General features: G+C 40.1%; 1 protein-coding gene across 3 annotated transcripts in view; it reads left to right on the top strand.

The window, feature by feature from the left end:
* GHR (growth hormone receptor) overlaps window positions 1-21564 on the top strand; it is a 332257-nt gene that overhangs the window by 171733 nt on the left and 138960 nt on the right. The gene's annotated exons all lie outside the window — the stretch shown is intronic.

Below are 21564 nucleotides of genomic sequence, written 5' to 3' on the forward strand. Positions count from 1 at the left end.
CCTTCTCCAGCTCACTTTACAGATAAAAAACTGAGGCAATAGGGTGAAGTGACTTGCCAAGGGTCACACAACATGTTAAGTATCTGAGGCCAAATTCGAACTCAGAGATGAGTCTTCCTGATCCCAAGCCCAGTGCTATATCTACTGCACCACCTACATGCCCATACCTTACAGAGTGGCTCCCAATCTGCATCAGTAAAGAGAATTAACTACCTCACTGGGAGATCCCTATAACCGCGAAATCAAAGGTCTTCATAAAGAAAAAAAAAGCTGACATTTAAATAGTGCTTTCTAGTCACTGAGTACTTTCACTTACATATCTTCTTTAATCCTCTATAACAACCCTATGAAGAAAGTGGGGAAGCTGGTATTATCTCCATTTTATTTTTTTGTTTGTTTTTTGGAGGGGGGAAGGCAGGGCAATTGGTGTTAAGTGACTTGCCCAAGGTCACACAGCTAGTAAATGTGTCAAATGTCTGAGGCAGGATTTGAACTCAGGTCCTCCTGACTCCAAGGCCAGTGCTCTATTCACTGTGCCACCTAGTGGCCCCATTATCTCCATTTTATAAAGGAGGAAGTTTGTTCTAGAGAGAGTAAGAGATTTGTCTTAGGTCAGTAGTGTCTAACTCAAATAGAAATGGTACCAGTAATTCGGTTGTAATAATCCTTGCATGTGACATACTTCCTTGATTTTAAACTATACTGTTACTTCTGTTTTATAGTATTTTTATTTACTTTATTAAATATTTCCCAATTACAATTTAATCTGGTTTGGCATACTCAGGACTGTTACCCATAGGCCTCGTGTTTGACATCTCTGCTTTAGGTCCTAGCTGGGAACAGTGTTATGTCTAAACCACACTGGGCAGTACCTAGAAGTGGCAAGTAAAGAAAGGCATTTTTAAATAGTATTTTATTTTTCCCAATTATATGTAAAGAAAAATTTTAACATTCATTTTTACAAAATTTTGAGTTCCATATTTTTGTCCCTCTTTCCCTGTCCTCCTCTCGTCCTAAAATGATAAGCAGTTTGATATAGGTTAAATATCTGCAATCATGAAAAGCATCATTTCCATATTAGTCATGCTATGAAAGAAGAAATGACCAAAAGGGGAAAAAAGCATGAAAAAAATTAAGAAAGTGAAAATAGTATGCTTCAATCTGCATTCAAAGTCCATCAATTCTTTCTCTGGAAGTAGATAGCATTTGCCACCATTAGTCCTTTGTAATTGTCTTAGATCATTGTATTGCTGCAAAGTACTAAGTCATTCATAGTTGCTGTTACTGTGTGCAATGTTCTCCTGGTTCTGCTCAAAGTAAGGCATTTTTGATGATGTAGGAAAACATTAAGACACAGGATACTCATTTCCTACAATTCCGGCATCTCTTGTCCAATTTTATAGTCACCCAGAGTAAGCCATTGTTAATAGTGCATCAGTAGGATCATGAAGGATGAAAGACTGTATAGCCTACCAACATTGGGGTGGGGTTTATGTAGCACAGTTCTGTCAAGAAGGCTAGATGACGACAGCCATTGTTGTTTGTGTTTGCCATCTGCCTCCTGTACCCAGGCTTGCTTGCCCCCCACTCTAGCCCAAGCAAAAAACTTATCCTGGCAATAGTTTGGCAGCATGCTGTCTGGTCAGGGGGTTGCATAGGGATCATGGTTCTGCTCACTTTGAAAAATAGAACTTTCAAATTCTACCATGGGGTCTTTTGGTGTTGCCACAGATTTTCCTAGCATAGACCAGCCCTGACTCTGTGGCATTTGAAAGCAGGGTCCTTAAAAAAAGATACAATTAATAGAATGAGTATGAGACTTAACATTAGAAAATTTATGTTCCAACTCCACCGATTACTAGCTGTGTGAACTTAGACAAGTCAGTTAAACTTCTCAGAACTTGTTTGTTCATCCTTAAAATGGGCATGATGATACAGGTTTTGGAATGATGGGGGTGAGGGTGGGGAACAAATGTGATAATGTATGTCCAAGCACTTGGAAGCCATAAAGTGCTCCATAAACATTAGCTCTTGTTATTCTCAGGGCTAACTTCATAAGTATTGAAATTTTGGGAACGTGCAGCTACAAGACAGATCATCCTGGTTTACAGTATCCTCATATACAGTGGACAGGGGAACCCTTGGAAAAATGGTAAAATATGGGAACCACATTGGGGAATTTGTAGTCACTGGACCTGAGTTTAATTTCTGGTTCTTCTACTTAAATGTCAAGTCCATTTACCCCCCTAGATGTGGGTGTACTTGGCTATAAAATGAATGAATTGAAGTCAATGTTTCTAGTGTTCCTTGATCCTTTAGTAGTTCTGAATTCCGTGCCATTTGTCTCTAATACCTCATGTCACATCTTTATGCCCCCTTCTCCTATGCCTACCTTCTCAATGGTGCCATAAAGGCAAAGACATCATGTACATAATTATGCAAGGCCCTGCCAGCCAAGTTTTGATTTTTTTAATAACTTACACCAAAGCACAAAAACATGGCTGCCAACAATATCACCTTGCTGTGCAAAGGACACTCACTGATTGATGGCTTCCTCCCTCGTCATCAGCTCATCGGTAACTATCAGCCCAAAGGTGGTGATGAAGTGGAATATTTACACACCTTGAAATCTGTTGCAATTCGTCCTTCAAAAGGAATTTCTCCTTTAAGCCATAGGCATTGCACAACCACACCAAAATGTCAGAATGCCATGAAACACACACTGTCAACCCGAACTGCAAGCCAGGGGCGGGTTTCCTCTTCTGTTATTCATTTCCAGATCACTAAAATTAATTTGGAGCTGATAGTCCCAGAATTGTAGGAGAGGTTTGAGTTTCTATGTCTCTTTAAAAGGCTTTGAATGTGAAAGTCACTTTGCAGGACTATATGTGGAATTAGATTACTAAATTATACTTCAGATAGTGTGGTTGTGGGTGTCAGAGCAAGAAGCAACATGTCAATGGGTAAAAATGTGCCCACAGGGGAAGAAATTATTCCTGTTGGAATCAAAGTTCTCCCTAAAAGGGAAAAGAGAAGTGGGGGAGGGGAATGTAAGGCAAACATACAGGTGTGCTGTTTTACAGATGTGTAGCTCCATTTACATCAAGGTTTTAAAGGGAGTTTTAATGAATCCTTTATTTCTAGCCCTGTCTGGGGTGTGAAATATCTGCTTGTTCAATCAAACCTCAGTCAATAGGAATAATTGGTTGGAAGAGAAAGGAAAAGAAGGGGAGGGGAAGGGAGGGGAGGTGAGGGAAGGGAAGGGGGACCCACCGTCTGTGCCAAGTTTGAATTGAAGGCAAAGACTTGGGTTCAATCAATCAATCAACTAGAATTTATTAAGTGCCTACTATGTGCCAGGCAAAGCCCTGGAGATACAAAAAAAGGTTAAAAATAAACAATTCTTGCTCTCAAGGAGATAATTTTGTAGCCCCTTTTTCAGATGAGGAAACTGAGGCCCAGAGAGGTCAAGTGACTTAACCAGGGTGACAGAGCTAGTGTCTGAGGCAGCATCTGAACTCAGTTCTTCCTGAATCCAAGTCCAGTGTTCTGCCTAATTTGCCATGTACTTCGGAGGTTTCCTGGCTCTTTTTCATGCAATCTTTCTCTGTGGTGGTTGGGCTTTCCTCATGATTGCCTGACCTTTTGGCATTCTCATTAGTTACTCAATACTCCTGGTGTTCTCACCAAATAAAGTCCTGACAAGAAATTGTAAGCCATCAGAACCCAGACATTTGCCTCAGTAGGAGCTGACAGATGGTAGATTACCAAATTTCACTTCATCCCCTTGTAATTGGTAAGGACACTTTCCCCCTGTGTAGCCAGGTCTAGACTCAACTTGCAAAAGGAGAATGTGAAAGAATGAGGCTCCAGGAGGGGATGCCTCATGAATGAGAACAAACTATGCCTGCTGACTCTGAATTCCAGCAAAGCACCAGGTTTCCACGTGCCACATCTGTTCCCAAGATCCTGGTCTGGCTTAGCTTGAATACTGAGGATCTTAGGATAGCGGTCTGGTTGTTCGTGACTGTGCCAGGCACTGCTTGCTTGGTATTAACCTTGCCACCCAATAAAGTCTCCGGGTGTTTTCATCAAACTTTATGAGCACCATTGACTCTCTAGTTCTTTCTCATGCCATGCATGCACGGGGTCATCCTGGTCCCATAGAGCATGGCTTTCCTGGAAAGCATTCCTTCAGCAGTAGGAGGAAGCAGTTCAATTCTACATCCATCTTCCTGTGTACAAATTAATGAGAACCCAGAAACCATCGTGGGTATGAAAGAGAAGTTTCTGCTTCCTCTTCTGTGATCTTTCCCCTTCTTTCTTCCTTCTCTTCCTTGGTTTAATTGTTAATAAGCTGAATTCTCAGATACTACGAGTCCCTGTTTGAAACAAATATTAAAAGTCCCATTAAATATCACAACTGAGGTGTGCAGGAGAATTTGTGTGAATTTTTTACGCCTCTTTCATTATGTGGATATCAATCTTGGCAGGACAAAAAAGTCATGTCAAGTCTATAAGCATTTATTAAGCACCTACTATGTATCAGACACAGTGCTAAGTTCTGAAGATGCAAAGAAAGGCAAAAACCAGTTACTGCCCTCATAGAGCTCATATTCTAACGGAAGAGAGAACATACAAACCACTGTGTACAAATACCGTACATGTACAGTATAATGTAGAGATAATCTCAGAAGGAAAAAAAAATATTTTGCCTGCAATTTTACATTCTGGAGGGAGCTAGGTGGCTTCAGGAAGACCTGAATTCAAACCTGGCCTCAGACGCTTACTAACTGTAAACTCTGTTTGCCTTAATCTACTGGAACAGGAAAGGTCAAGCCAGCCCAGTATCTTTGCCAAGAAAACCACATGGACAGTGTGGTCCACTGGATCACAAAGACTACTGAATTACAACAACCATTACATTTTGCTTAAACTGGGAAATGTATCTTAGGGAAAACATTCCCACGTGCTTCTGACATGTCTTCATCTATGCAGAAGGAAACCTATGTGGAAAAGGGGATTTTATGGGGTTTTAATAGCAAAGGCTGGCAAAGAAGTTTTCAGTTTAATTGTCCTCTCATCTCTTGCTTTAAATAAATTACCCTGATTTCATTTAATGAAGAGTACCTATACTAACACAAACTATCCTTTCAAGGGTGAAGTCTTGATATTTGATACTTAAAGAGCTTGAGGTCTTCCCACCTAATAACCACAAGTTGCAAAGAGCTGCTCTGATGGCTTGTGATTACTCATCTCCCAAACCTGATGGTAGCTCTTTGGGGGCTTGCAGTTTTCTGACATTCCCTTCATCACCTATCAGAGGGCCAGACACACAGCATGGACTCAGAAAGAGCTGGTTGATTGATTGGTTTTTACAGTTGGAGAAGGGAGCACACATAAAGATGTGTAGACATAGCAAGTCAGAGCTTTTGTGTGGATCAGTGGTGGGATGGAACTGTGAGTGGTCACTGCACTTCCAGCCCACATGAAATAGGGAGACCAAGTGACATGATAATTAGGGTTCTAAGCCAGCAATCAGGAAGCCAAGTCCAGATCATAGAAATGGTGTGGTCTGGGTTGGAGTGGAGGGAACTTCCCACCCCAAACTGTGGAAATTACCGATTGTTTGCATATCCCTGTTTGCATATTGTTAAATATGGTTGCAGACTGACCAGCAAAGAAATCCTTACATAGCTTCTGAGACAAAGTCTTCCCACCATGGCCACCATTTTCCTTTTTAGGTTTCATTCCTCTCTGACCTAGGTCTCTAATGAAATTACATCATATCGCAGTGACCTACATAGACAAATAGTGACATTAGCTTTGAAATCAACAAAGAGGATACATGGACAACACAGTGGAAGCAATTATATGATGGGATTTCTGCTACATCCTAGAGAGTGGAGATGTGTACCGATTGATGCAACAGGTCTTAATGATCCACAGTTTGGAAATTTTGTGTAATGTATAAGAAAACAACCCTGAAAGACCTAAGAAGGCTCATCCACGCAGTGACATGCCAATCATAACTACGGAAGCAGACTGATGATTTAGGAGGTCCCTCACTCTTGGCAGACAAATATAGGCTATAGGTGGGGAATAAACCTTACATTTTCAGAGATGGCCAATATGTCAAGTTATTTTGCTTGACTATATTTATTTGTTCAAAGCAAGACTTTTATGGGGAAAGTAGAAAGATAGAGAATCACTGAGAAGTAACAGGAAAAGATGATTAGTAAAATATTTTTAAATATTCTAAAAAAAGAAATTGATAATCACAGAACTGAGAGATGCTAGGACATATATAAAAAAGTTGTACTTGTACATTTAGATTATCTTTTTAATAAAGAATTAGAGAGTATTAATTTTACGAAGTCCCCACATTTAGGACCAAATGATTAGGTGATCATGTAGTTCTTCAGTAATTGATGCTTTTAGTTTTGTCTCTGTGGTAAGGATAGACAGTGGTGCTTGGCTTAGTTAGCCCTTAGTACAAGCAGTGAGTCAAAGGGACATTTGGTCTATCAAGAACAAAGCCAGTTAATATACTAATACGTCAACTTGGAGAGTACCCAGAGTAGTCTCTCCTTATGTCCTTGTGCGATGACTAACTTTGATAGACTTGGCTCTTCTTAGCAATGCAAGGTTCTAAGACAACTCCAAAAGAAAATGCTGAACACATCCAGAGAAAGAATTATGGAGTCTGAATGCAGATCGAAGCATACTATTTGCTCTCTCTATCTTGTTTTGTTTTGTTTCTTCTTTCTCGTGGTTCATTCCATTGGTTATAAGTCTTCCTTACACATGACTAATGTAAAAATATGTTTAAGATGAATGTATATGTAAAGCCTATATCAAATTGCATGCCGTCTTGGGGAGGGGGGAGGAAAGGGAGAAGGGAGAAAATTTAACACTCAAAAGTTGTGGAACTGAATGTCATAAACTAAAAATAAATAAATAAATTTTTTAAAAAGAAATGTAACTGTCCATCAATGAAATGGGCTGCTTTAGGAGGTAATAAGCTCTCATCTCTGTTCAGACCGAGGTTGACCCCCTATCAGGAATGTTGTAAAGAGGTGCCTTCCCCCCAATTATTTTAGATATAATTTGTATCTACTTTGCATATAGCTATACATACATATATGTGTATATACAGGTGAATGTATCCAGATATGTATGTATATGTGTTTGTCTCTCTCTAGATAAGATAATCTCCATGGGGAGAATGGCTGTTCCATTTCCCAGTGTCTGGTACAATGCCTGGCACATAATAGGTGCTTACTAAATGGTGGTTGGTTGATTGGTTGGTTGGTTGGTTAGTTGGTTGGTTGGTTGGTTGGTTAAGCAGTTGGACTAGATATCATTTCTAGTTCTAATCTGTGATTCCTTGGTTTTCTGATTCATATATACAGTTCTATGTGAAGAGACTTGATATTCATAGTACATATTTTCCCTACCTAGATTGGTTCTACTATACTTTCACAGGCTGAACTAACACATTTTAAAAGTATTTTCAACAAAAAGATACCAAACATGAAAGCAGTCAAGGAGCGTAGAGATCATCTAGCCAAACCACCATCATTTTACAGATGAGAAGATAGAGGCCAGGGGGTGAAGCCTTACCCAAATTCAAATAACTAGTTAGCAGCAGAGTTGACCCTAAAAGGCAAATTTTCAGCTACAGTGAGTGCTCTCTCCATATATCCACCGCCTTCTAAAGGAAGCTAACCTCAAATTAACCAGATAATTTCTTTCACAGTTACTTCCCATTCCTTTACCATACTGGTTATCTGAAATTCCACTCTTCCTAAGAGAATTTATCCAAACAGCACTGCCAGCAGCCACATATTTAGGTATTTACAAACAGTGGGATTGTTCAATTCATTGGCCATCTTAGTGACCACTGAGAACTGACTGATTTCTTTAAGTTTTTAAAAGCTCTTAAACTAATATTGTGACTTTTTGCAAAAAGAGTTCCATACTCTTTTTTGTGCACATAACAAGTTCCAGTATTATGTTCAGCTCAGGCCCCACACACATGCACCTTCCTCACAGAGGCAGAAGATTGGAATGAACTCTGCCAAAATTTTGAAGCTGTGATTCCAAGACTTTTAAACAGCTGGGGTTTAAACTAAGCTATTCCTCTAAGCTATCTTCCCAAGGGCTTCCTGAATTTTAAGAAACAGCTGAAGCTATGAGGCTTCCAAGAGAGGCTAAACAATGTATCCATTCTTCTTGAAATATGTAGAAGTATGTATCCAGGTGCTAACTAGCTAAAATTGCTTCTTTTAAAGAAACAAGGAAGAAAAAAAAATAATAAAACTCCTTCCCAGGTCTATAAGAGATAAGAAGAAGACAGCTATTCATTCACATGTTTCTAATTGGGACAGCAAGGGGAGGGAGAAGAGGAAGGAGCTATTTTGATCATTCCCAGACTTCCAGTTTGAGGGGAGGGGACAGTAGCTAGTGGGGGCCAAAAGCAGTTTTATCTAGATCTACTAATAAATATTTGTAGGCTGCACATAAAATCAAGAATAGCTAGCTAGCATTTATATGTTGCTTTGAGGTTTGCGAAGAAAGCACTTTACAAATATTATCTCATTTTTGCTTCCAACAACCCTATAAGGTAGGTGGTATCTCCATTTTACATACGAGGAAACTGAGGCAGACAAAAATTAAGTGACTAGCCCAAGCCACACAGCTAGTGTCTGAAGCTAGATTTGAACTCAGGTCTTCCTGACTCAGGCTCTAGCACTCTGGATATTTGAAAAGAAGCATGTATAAGTTTTCAAGAGCCTTGGACCCAAGATACATACTGTACTGTCCTAGGAAATGGAACAGGATGACGCTGGGAACAGAACAAGAGACCAAGAGTCAAGTTCTAATCGAAGCTTCACCAGGAACCTGCCCCATGACCTTGGCCAAATCACAGAACCTCCCTGTTTTAATCATCTGGAAAATGTGATAATACCTGACCTACCTACTTGACAGGATTAATTTGAGATCTAAATAAATATATAAAAGTGGTAGTACAATCATTATGGGATACTCCTTACCAAATGAAACCATACCAAAGACAATCCATCCAAGCTGAGGAGAACTCCTCCTTATCCTCTATATAATGTCAGACTTTTCCTATGCCTTGGTTGATTTTCCTGAACTATTTTTTTCTCTTTTTTATTCTTTGTTATAAAGGATGATCCTCTAGGAGGGGGAGGAGGATGCATTGGGAAAGGTAGATGATATAAAAATACAAGATATTGATAAAAATGTATTTTTAAAAATCCTTCCTTGCTGAGGCTGGACTAGACAAGTAGTAAACACAATAACACAAATTTCAGTGATTTTTCCAATAGAAGTTAAAGTGTGTTCTGAGAATTAAGTCTTCAGTACATTGCCAATGTTCTTGTCGTTTCTTAAATGATCCCGTAGTATCAGGTCAGAAGGAATAGCTGCACATGAGAAGTTGTCCTATGTGTATATATATCTCTCTGTGTCTCGGTCTCTATCTGCCTCTCTCTCACATGTCTGTTTCAAGTATGTAAATGTGTTCCACACAGACATCATTAAGGATTAGCCACAAACTCTCAGAGACTGGAGAGTAATGCCAGGTTAAGGCAGAAGCTTGTTCCAGATTCTGTCCTTAGGGTAGACCTAGATATGTTTGTTTCTTTAAAATAAAAGAAAACAACTAATTTAATTTAAACAGAACACAACTCAGTCAGTATCTATATGTGCCTTTCTGCTGGTCTGTATTATCCCACTCTCTGTCTTCGTCTGGATCTGTGGGACTCGCAGATTACCTGCAAGCACCAAGCAGGAAACTAATGTGTCTGATTCAAAGCACTAATGTTTTAAAATTTCATTCCTGGAATGACAGCAGAGATCAGCTAGCCCAGGATTGGGGAACTTGTGGCCTCGAGGCCACATGTGGCCTCCTAGATCCATAAGTATGGCCTTTTGACTGAATCTAAGGATCTAGCTGGCCCCATCCCTTCCTTATACACAGGAAGAGTCTTTTGACTCTGAGTCTAGTGTTCTCTCTCCCACCATGCAGTTGTGGATCAAAATGGAAAAACCATGGTTTACGTGCAGCATTGCACCTGAAAGATGGCTCCTTGGCTATTTCATTTATTTTCTTTTTGCTTGGGTCTGGCCTTGGAATTAAGAAGACTTGGACTTAAGTCTTTCCTTTGAGATTCATACTAGCTGTGTGACATAAGTCAAGCCCACAGGCAACCCCTGTAAGACTATAAAACACAGACCAGTTTCCAGTATGAATGGAGGAAGTTCTCACAGTGGGAATTACCTATCCCAATTTTGGCCCCAATTTTACTGTTGATGTATACTGTGTAATGGGAGGGATGTTGCAGATAAGGCTTCTGACAGGTAGGACCTCTAAGCTTCTTTATAACTCTTTATTTTTGTGCCATGCAAAACACAATGTCTTTTCTGAGACCACTTTCTTTCTGCCCTTTGGTCTACCGCACACTAACTATTCCATGTCCATGATGCCCAGGACATTGGCTTGTACCACCACCAGCTTGTACCTCTCTAAGAGCTGGGACTTCCATTTGTTTTGATAACACTTAAGGTCCAGTACTCATGATTGTTTGTGAGGCACTTGACAACCGACACATCATTTAACCAATCCCCATTGACAAGTAGTGACATTTGAATGCTTCCCCAGAGTGTATTCTGCCATGCTCTCTTGATGGTCATGAGTACTGAAGGGTGGTAGAGTGACCTGTTAGCCCTCTAGGAGCATTTATTTAAAGGAGCACAAGAGCTTAGGATGATTGCAGAGCCAGCTGTTGAAATTAATATAATTGGTGAGAGATTTAATTTCAACATCCTAAGACATACATTTGCCACTAGAGAGAGCAATCTGTCGTATTTAAATGCTCATTATTGTAAAGCATTCTTCAGGCTTGATTGCCAATGAGTTCTCACTAAAATAAAAAGTGTTCTACGGCTGTTTCTTGAGTCCCACAAATGAGAAGCACAGCTCTCAGGTGGGTCTGTTGGTGAACCATATGTTGGAAGTCATTATTCTGGTTGTCAATTCTATGTTAAAAATATGAGGAAAAAATGTACTTTATGGGAACATAAGCATGCAGAGAAGGATTAAGAAGGCATGTGACAGTGAAAAGTACAAGGAACCTGAAGGCAGGAGGTCTGCATTCTGCGCTGGGGTGCCCTACTCACCAGTCGCCATGAAAACTAATTTGTTCTGAACATTTTTAGCAAGTCGATAAACTCACTTGAGCTTCAGACACCTCATCTGTGAAATGGGGGTAATAGTCCCTAAAAAAAATGACCCACCAAACAGGGTTGTTGCTGGCTTCATTTGGTATGATATGCCCCCAAAACATTGTGTAAATTGTCAAATATATGACATTATTAGTCAAGACCGAAATTAGAGGCCCAATTCTGCCATTCATTACCTGTGTGACCTTAGGCAAATTACCTCAGCTCTCTGGGCCTCTGTATTTTGACATGTAAAATGAGGGATTCGCCTCTATGCCTAAGGTCCCTTTTAGATGTAACCTTCAATGATTATTATGGTGAGAAGTTGGCCTTCTATTTTCCTCATTCATAACCAACATCAGGAAACTGAAAACCACAAATTACTCAAACCCTCACTTCATGCAGTGTCAACTTCCCTTCCACCAGCTCACCATGGTCTGAAATTATTCCGAGTCCTTCACCTAACCCTTACAGCCACTTCTGTAGAACAGAGCGTGAGAACAGACTTGAATTTCACATCCTAACCCTTCCACCTTTTGCCCTCTAGTGGAGGTGCCAATGATCACTGAAATACCTAAAGGGAAAAAAAACGGGAGGAGTGAATTGTCAGCAAGCCAGCTCACCCCCACAGGTCAGAGCAGCTGTCTCTTTGTCTCTGCCAGGAGTTTTCTAGTTTCCTAAATAGGAGAGGCTACCTAGATGTCTGGCCACTATTAGTAGAATCATGGTCCGCCATGTTTATATGCTCGTTGTTTAGTCTTTTTTTCAGTCATGTCCTACTCTCCATGACCCCATTTGGGGTTTTCTTGACAAAGATACTGGAGTGGTTTGCCATTTCCTTCTCCAACTCATTTTACAGAGGAGGAAACTGAGGCAAACAAAGTTAAGTAACTTGCCCAGGGTCACACAGCTAATGTATGAGGCCAGCTTTGAACTCAGAAAGTTGAGTGTTCCTGACTCCAGGCCTGGCACTCTATCCGTTGGGCCACCTAGCTGCCCAGCGCCATATGTCTATATGCTATCTGCATAAAACTTATGTAGAAAATATACAACATGACTTCTTGTGCCTTTTTCATAAACTCATAAAATGTCAACCCTAGAAGAACCGTTAAAGCCATATTATTAGCCACACTAATTTATACTTGAGAAAAGGAAGCCCCAAAGGGGCAAAAGTGGCTTACCAAAGGTCCCACAGCTTTTCAGGTTGCATTTTTAAAGATGTGGAATTGAACATTTCCAGTTCTTGAGTTTTATTTCCCTTTATCCCCATCTTCTATTACTGAAACTATCTTCTGGCAACTGGGTGACACATTGGATAGAGTGCATAGCCTGGAGTGGAGAAGACTTGCATTCAGATATGATCATAGGCACTTAGCTGTGTGACCCTGGGCAAGTCACTTAAGCTCTGCCTCAGTTTCCTCAGCTGTAAAATGGAGAGAATAACAGCACCAACTTCATTCATAGTGTTATTGTGAGGAGACAGTGTTTGTAAATCACTTAACACAGAGGCTGGCACATAGTAGGTGCTATCTAAGTGTTTATTCCCTTTCTCCCTTCCCTCTACCTTTGCTTATAGTCTGCCAAAAGAAGGTGATACATTATTTGTTTGCATGCTGTCTCCTCCATTATATCATTATGCATTAGCTCCTTAAGGGCAGAGATTGTTTTTTGCCTCTTTTCGCATCCCAAGTGCTTGGCCCAGTACTTGACACATAGTAGGCACTTAATAAGTATTTATTGATAATGATGATGATGATGATCTCTTTCTCTTCTCTTGATCTCAGCCACCATCCAATATTTTAAATAGACTTGTTTTTCCCAAGCTTTTTACTTAGGAATCAACATTTAAGTTTTATAACAGTTTATTTTAAATGTCATGGCCCCTGGTTTCACTCTCAGATGATTCAATTTTGCTCATTTTGTTTTTATGAGGTTGTTTTTTCTAAATGATTTCTAGTTTTTCTTAATAAAAAGTTGAAATTTGCCACCTTATCTCAGTTATCTCTATCTTTAGTGCCCTTCTTTCAGTATTCTTGAGTCTGGTAATCATAGTCATCAATGGACATCAGAGAAGTCGAAGAAACAGGCAGGGGCAGCAGGTGGGGCGGGGAATGGAAAAGGTAGGAGAGAGACAAGAAGTGACATCTCTTTCTGAAACTTCCTCAGGACCTACCTTCAACAATCATCTCTCTTTTGTGTCTAATAGGAGTTTGAGAACTGAAGGGCATTCTGGGCTTTGTAGTGTAGAGGGATAATCATTTCCTCCCTGCCCTGAGAGCAACTTGGGACTCTTGTGATCATTGAGTGAGAAGGTAAATCCATCTCAGGGTCATCCTGAGAGCTCTTAAAGGGGGACCCACAGTCTACAAGACATAGACTTGACAGGAAGGAATGGGAGGGATAGAACTGAGCAGCAACAGTGAGGGAAACAGAGTCTCCAGCCCTGTTGTTGTTTAGGCATTTCTCAGTTGTATCCAATTCTTCTTGACCCCTTTTGGGGTTTTCTTGGCAAAGATGCTAGAGCGGTTTGTTCAGAATTTCCTTCTCCAGCTCATTTTACAGATGAGGAAACTGAGGCAAACAGGGTTAAGCGTGACTTGCCCAGGGTCACACAGCTAGTAAATGTCTGAGGCCAGATTTGAACTCAGGAAGATGAGTCTTCCTGACTCCATGCCTGGCACTCTATCCACTGAACCACCTAGCTGTCCACTAGCCTAGCCCAGTATGCTACACATTATTGTGTGCCTAATAAATATATACTGAAGGTAAAGTTAAAGTTGGACATACTTAACGTCTGTACTCATCAAGTCTGATTATTATAAATTGGAGTTATTAATATTATCATTCAATTCAGCAAGTATTGAATAAACTCATCTAATGTACAAGGTCATGTACTTGGAAGGTATTCTTTTTCCTTGAAGAACTTGCATTTATTATCATCCATACTGGGTACAAGCAACATATTCCCTGAGGAAGCCACATAGACTCAGAGTCAAAAGATACAGGTTCAAGGTTAGAGCTTACCAACTGTCTGGCCATGAGAAAGTCACTAACTTCTATGAGCTTTGGTTTTCTTATCTGCAAAATGGGGAATTATAATTTTTGCCCCGCCTGTTACACAGGGCTGTTGTAGGACTCAAATGAGAAGATTTATGTAAGGTGCTTTGTAAACTATAAAATGCCATTTAAAAAGTCAGCTCCCATTACTGTTCAGTGAAGCTCAGCAACACCCACTGCTGTCCTATGGAGCTAAACTGCTGGCCAAAGAAATATCTCACCATCCCACAGGGTCCAGCAAGCTTGCTACACAGGAAATGGGATCAGCTGACATGAGTTTGCCCTCTCTTTTGTTGTTGTTTTGATCCTTTTTTTTAACCCTTGGCTGTTTATAAACCCATTCCTTGTTTCTTTTGTTGCTTCAGAAAGGAGAACAGAACATATGGCTTTTTTAAAAAAGTGCATAAATAAAAGATGAAAGGTTACATTTGGAAGCTTTTTTCTTTCACCAATCGCTATTCGTTGTTGTTACAGGAAGGCAGCAATACAACCATTCTGTTTCTTAAATAAAGCCCTGGCACATATAGGTGCCTGGAGATCATCCTGTGCAAGGGCAGAGAGCAATATTTTTCTTCTTTTCCATTCTGTTTCTGGGTCTGGCTGCAAAAATATTTTGTCTGTTGCACTTCAGTGAAACCAACCATTTTTTTCCCTATGCAGCCAGGACTAAACTCAAGGAAGTAGAAGTTTCACAGGAAAAGCAAAAGCAGGCTAGAGATAAGATATAAAACATATTTTTCTTGTTTCTTTTTTTAGAAGGGCTGTAAGACTGGCTTGTGCCCACTTGTGTACAGTTCATTTTTTCACACAGCCTACTTTCCAGGGGAGATTAAGGAATCATTGACTTACTCCAGAAGTGAAAGTAAGAAAAAGGAGGTATAATGGAAAGAGTATTAAGTTAAGAATTAGGACCTTGGGTTCTGGTCTCAGCTCACCTCCAGCAAGTCAATTAATTTGTGTCTCATCTTTTCTGATACTTAATAATCATATTAAGCTATTGTGAAGACAAAATCACAGAGGCTAGCTGGTCCAACACCTTTATTTAACATGTTAGGAAACTGATACCCAGAAAGGTTGTGACTTGCCCAGAGTCACATAGGTAATAAGTATGAGAGGCAGGATTTTCCTCTAAGCTTTCTGATGTTAGAGTCAGTGCTTTTCCCACTATACCATAATTATATATACATAAATATGTATATATCTGTATGAAAGCATTTTGGGAAAAATAGAAAGCAATATAACATATTTCCAAATATAAAAGTATCAATAATTTGACAGATGTGGGTACTTCTTCCATGGATACAGCTCACAGCCCCTCCTTTGACATAGCAGATGGTCTTTATGAGATTTTCATCCCCAAAATCAACCCGCAGCTAACCTGGCAATGAGTTTCTCTGAACTTGGTTAGGCTGGTCCCCAGATCAGACCTACTGTATGCAGAGTCTATGCAGCTTGGTCCAACTTGAATAGTGACTAGCACCTACTAGGTGCTTAATAAATGCTTATTGACCGACTGGCTGACTTCCAGACCTCGTAGTCTATTTGCATATGTTCTAGAACTGAGGGTCACTTCCTCACAATAAGGAAGCATTGGAGTAGAACTTTGAAGGAGGACTGAATTTACTGTTATCATTCAAAGGTGAATAGAATTTAATTGCTTTGCATTTTGAACCATGTTCTGAGTGTTATATTCTGAGCCCTAAGTAATGTACCACTTCCTGCCGTTGCTAGTGGTCAGACCATTACATTAGGGTCACTACCTTTTAAAATTTAACCTAAGCCATATAGGAATCAGAGCCTCGCTGTGGACCGTGAAGTCTTAGCTCCAACTGGAGCTAAGGCTGTCATCTGAAGGATTTATAGGAAGACATAGACAAGAAGCATCGTAGATGAGAGTACATGAATGAATAGCAGTCTGCACTGATAGATAGAGCATTGTTGTTCAGTCATTTTAGTCGTGTCCAGCTCTTCGTGGCCCCATTTGGGGTTTCCTTGGCAAATATACTAAAGTGCTTTGCCATTTCCTTCTCCAGCTCATTTTATAGATGAGGAATCTGAGGCAAACAGGGTTAAGTGACTTGCCCAGAGTCACACAGCTCATAAGTGTCTGAAGTCAGATTTGAACTTAAGTCTTTCTGACTCCAGGTGCAACATTTTATCCACTGTGATACCTAGCTGCCCCCTTGGTGGATAGAGTATTCACACCTATAATATCATAGATGTGAATTATAGCATTGTAGATTTAGAGCTTCCATTTTTGAGTGCCAAATAAATTATTTATAAACTTTTGCAACAAACTTGTTTATACATTAGGGATTGTCTGTACTTTGCTGTATTCTTGTAATATTTGCAGGGGCTGGGGAGAGTTTTAAGAGGTGAGCAAATCCAGACCTGAGGTTCTGTTGGTATAAGGCAGTAATGTCAGACTTAAGTAGAAACTGGGCCATTAGTCAGTCCAGCCTCATATCAACATAGCTTTTAAATGTAATATTATATATGTTTTATTGCATTTTAAGTATTTTGTCAAATATTTCCCAATTACATTTCAATCCGGTTGGGCAGTTGAGAGCAGAGTAGGCAGTGAGTTTAATACCTCTAATGTGGGAAACTTCTGGTGAAAAAATTCTTCCAATGAAGATCAACCTTTGCTCTGAAATTTGTAGTCTTAAAGAGTCAGTTGCATGGGACACTGAGAGTTTTAAAATGACTTGCCCGTGCAGTAAAACACACGTATATCAAATTATCGATTGATAGATCAATGGATAGAAATGTATGTATATATACACCGATGGATTTATGTGGGTGTATATTGTGTGTATCTATACACATAGCTGTGTATATGTACATATACATATGGCATATTTGTGAATGATTATATGGAAATAAATTCATGAATCTCTTTATTAATTCTATTTTCCCATTGGTTTCCATTATAACATCCATGTTTTTTATCTCCATTTCTGATTGATATTCAACCAGCCTTGATCCCTAACTCTGATTCTCTGCCCCCTGGTTACTTTGTCAAATAGTTAATAAATGACCTATAAACAAACACCCAAGTGAGCTAGTTTAAAAAACAAAACTAAAGATGAATCCTTCTATCAAACAAAGAATCCCAAGCATATAATCACTTGGCTTTCTATGTGTGATTCTTTAACAACCCCTCCGGTCACCTACCTCAAATTTTTGTTTTAAGCTTGCAGTCTCCTCATTCAAACACATGCATAGTGTCAACAGGAGGGAGGGAGGGAAGGTCAGTACTCCAAGAATCCTGCCTCCTAAATCATCTCCACAATTCTCCAAGCTTCCTTCTCTCAGCCAAATATTGATTAGATCTTACCTTGTGTAGCTTGTCCCGTTAGTACCTCAGCCCCTGTTTGGCAGCCATTCAGCATGCTAGCTCTTGTGCGTATGTTTTATTTTGTTTCTTTTTAAAATCCAGATAATAGTTCTGCCTTGAGCTCCAGGGGTCTCAAGGACCATCTAAGGAAGTCATAAGAGCTAAAAGAGATATTAGAGATCACCCAACCAACCCGCTCAGAGAGGTGGGGTCTGAGGCCTAGAAAGAAAGGTGACTTGCCCAAAGTCACACAGGTAACTAGTTAGTAGAAGAGCTGGGATTGAACTTGGTTCTCCAACTCCAGAACCATTGATCTTTTCATTCTACCAGCTACTTTTTTATACATAAAAGAAATAAGTAAAAAGTCAAAGACCTGTGATTTCTTCATTGGAATAACTTTCTTTACCAAACAGTACCTTACAGTCTTAAAGGATTAGCTGAGGCTCTGAGAGGTGTATTAGCAATTGTGATTTGAAGATCTTTCCCACCCATTAATGGGCCATATGACCTGCTTATCTCACAGGAAGCCTAAGTGGGAGGAGCTTCCTGACAGGAAAAGGAAGTTATGTCACAGGAAATGCTGAGAGAGAGAAAGACAGTATGGCTGCTGGTGGCTACTAATGGCCACCCTCGTGATTGTTAGAACTGAACAGGCTAACTTAGCTGTACTGTGAGTTTGTTTTGGAAAGACCCCAGCAGGGGGTTGGAGAGGTTTTGGGATGTTGAGGCTCCATGTTGTGATATTCAGTAATGAATGTTTTGGGTTCCTTGCTGTTATGATGAAGTGGACTGACTGGCTGTGGGAGCTGAGTATTTGGTTATAGGCTATGGCTCTCTGGTGTCTGAACAAATGGTTTATTTCTTCTACCTTCTATGTGGAGAGTCTCGTATACTTTGCAATATAGAACCACATAGACATTTTGACAGTTATCATCTACATTGTTATTACTGCCTTACTGTTACAAGTGGTTAAATAAATAATCTGTGGCTTTACAGCCATTATGTCAGAGGTAGGATTTGAATTCAGATCTTCCTGATTCCAGGTCTGTCACTTGATCCTTCTCCCTTATTTCCTTCAAACAGATACCTAATAAAAGTAACCTAATCATAAACCCCATAAACTTAAACAGGAATGGTTGCTATCTATTAAGAAGAAAGGTAAACGTCATTCATATTAATCCGCAAAATTACGTGGGACAGCATAATAAAGGAAAGGAAGAAAACCAAATGATTGTTTGACTGAGAGAGATCTTGAAAGTCTGTCTCCTCAGCTTCCCATCTTAAGAATTTAAAATAGAGGTTGTATGGAAGGACAGGAAAAAGAGGTGTGTGAACTGGACCTTTTGGGGATGCCAGTGGAGAAAGTCCAGAAGGAATTCAGTGTTCATCTTTTGGCTTAAATGAGTCTAGGGGATGAAATTCTCAACATAGATAGTAATGTGTCCATTAAGAAGCCCATTAATAACATATTGTAAAGTATTTTTATATACAAAAGCCACTGAGCTGATTCTTTTTAATTAGCCTACCCTTTTGCATGGTAGAAAGTAGGCCGACCAGAGAAAAAGGTCATGAAGTATTCAGGTATGGGTGATGAGGGTGAAACATGATCCAGAGGATTCACATCTAGTAGATGACATTTGTATAGTGCTTTATAGTTACAAAATGCCTTCATACACATTAACTCATTTAAGTTTACAACAACGCTTTGAGGTAGGTGGAACAACTATTTTACCTCCATTTTCAGATGGGGAAACTGAGGCCCAGAGAGACTGAGTTGCCCAACATCACAAAACTAGCAAGTGGTAGAGATGAGGGTCACACCGACATCTTTAGACTCCCCACGAGGCATTCTTTTCCATTATGTCTTTAGTTGATTGTGAACTTTAAACTGTAATAAAATCAATTCAATTTACATTTACAACTAATTTTTTAAAGCATACATTTTTCTGTAATAGTTCAGTTGCCACCTCACTCTGCAACCTCTCTTTCCATTGTCTACATTTGTCCATTAGTTTTTGGACATATTGATGTCTTGGTTCTGCTTTCTTTATTCTGAACTGTTTCATATAAGTGTTTCCATATTTATCTTCGCCGTATTTGTCCCTCTCAATTGTAATATAGTGTCCTCTACACCAATGGAAAACTGTTTCCTTTGACACCCTTACCTCTTCATGATGGGTATTTAGGTTCTAGTATTTCCCAGTTACAAATCATGCTGCAATAACCGTATCTTTGAACTAAGAGGTTTTTTTTTCCCTTCATTTCTGATAACTTGATCAGAATGTTCTCATAGCCCCTGGTATGTTTTCTCAAACCAGGATTCCAAGACCCAGATTAGGAGAGATTTTTCATCTCCATGCCATTTTTATAGGCTGGTCCAGGTGTCACAGGCTGCCATCCAGTGGTCTTGGCTGCTGTTTTGCTGAGGTGGCAAACAATGGGAAAGGATTTCTGGAACTACTTCCTTCCCCCATCCAAGATCCATATCATTGCTCAGGTCTTCAGACCCTCAGGAGCCTTGTGTCTGTTGTGTGATCTTTTCAGCCAGCCTGCTCTTCATCCCTCCTCACTCAGGCTTCTACTGACTTCAAAGACCCACCCCCTGCCCCCTTTGCCAGGGAGAGCTGCACAGCTGGCCCAGAGGGTTGGGAACCAGGCCAAAGTTGAATGAAAGCACAAAATGTGCAACTGAAAAAAGCCTTAGCTTGGCATTGGGTCCAGCAAACAGCTTTCCACACAGTAGCTGTGTTCAGAGGAATGGTCCCTGAATAAAGACAAGTCTAATGAGGACATGGCAGGAGGGGAGAGTCAAGGTACCTACTGCCTGAGAACAAGGAGAACTCAGGTCAGACATATCATTCCCAGTGTGGAACACACTGATACATAAAATCTCAACAAAAAAAAAAAACATGTGTCCAGAGTAGAGTCAGCCCCATTTATGGTCGATTGCCTCATGTCAAATGCATTTGAAAATTTTTTGAGTAGAACTTTTCAAAGGAATTTCTTATTAGTTAAAGTAGATGCAAGGAATGAAAATTATTAGTTTGGCTCCAACTCCAAAGGCATTGTACTTAAGGTACTTTACCCTGGAGATGGGAGGGGAGTAGGGCTCTTAGGAGGGGAGGTGGAAGTACGCACCCAAATAACTAATGAGTCTATATATTATACAACTACTGAGCACTTTGTAAGGTTAAGCAGAGTGAGAATTTTTTTACTATTTTCCCCTTTGGAGCACTGAAGCAATGAAGTGCCTTTGATTAAATCTTATTAGGTGCAAAACCCCAGGCCCACACCCTTTTGCTGATTAGGTATGAAGATCTTCAGGCCCTCAGACGGCTATATAAACTCAGAGGTTAGGTTTTGTTTGGGGCTCTCACTCATTGGAAGAGTGTTGTGTGATTTGACCAGATGAGACTCTGGGTAGCCGTTGTCAAGGAACTCCCCACCGCCCCCCACTCCCAGCTTTGAAGAAACCCAGGTGTTGGTGCTTCTCTGGTAACTATGTATTGCTACAGATAGACTGGTATGTGTGTTTCCTCTGTTTATATTGTCTCTTGTTTGTATTTTCTGTTTGTATTTGCTCTGAAGTTCAGGGTGCTGGCTTTTCCCCCTGAACTAAATGAATGATATGTGTATGTTTGATTAAAGTGAGATTGTTAACCCCTTAAAGTTGCTTTCCTTAGAAAAGCAGATCGAAGAACCCATGCTGTCAGCCCTTCTGTGTGCTTTTGTTGCTGGTCTTGGCTCTTTCACCCCCACAGCAGCTACTAGCAACATCGTTGTTACACACCTAAAGAATTATACCAATTTATGTGGGCTCTTAGTTGGACTCCATGTGTCCTGTAGCATTTACCAGATCGAGACAGAAGGGATCCTACTGTCCAAGTCACAGGTTGGCATGCATACTCATTTTC

Source organism: Trichosurus vulpecula, chromosome 1 (assembly GCF_011100635.1).
Source record: "Trichosurus vulpecula isolate mTriVul1 chromosome 1, mTriVul1.pri, whole genome shotgun sequence".
NCBI lineage: Eukaryota > Metazoa > Chordata > Mammalia > Diprotodontia > Phalangeridae > Trichosurus > Trichosurus vulpecula.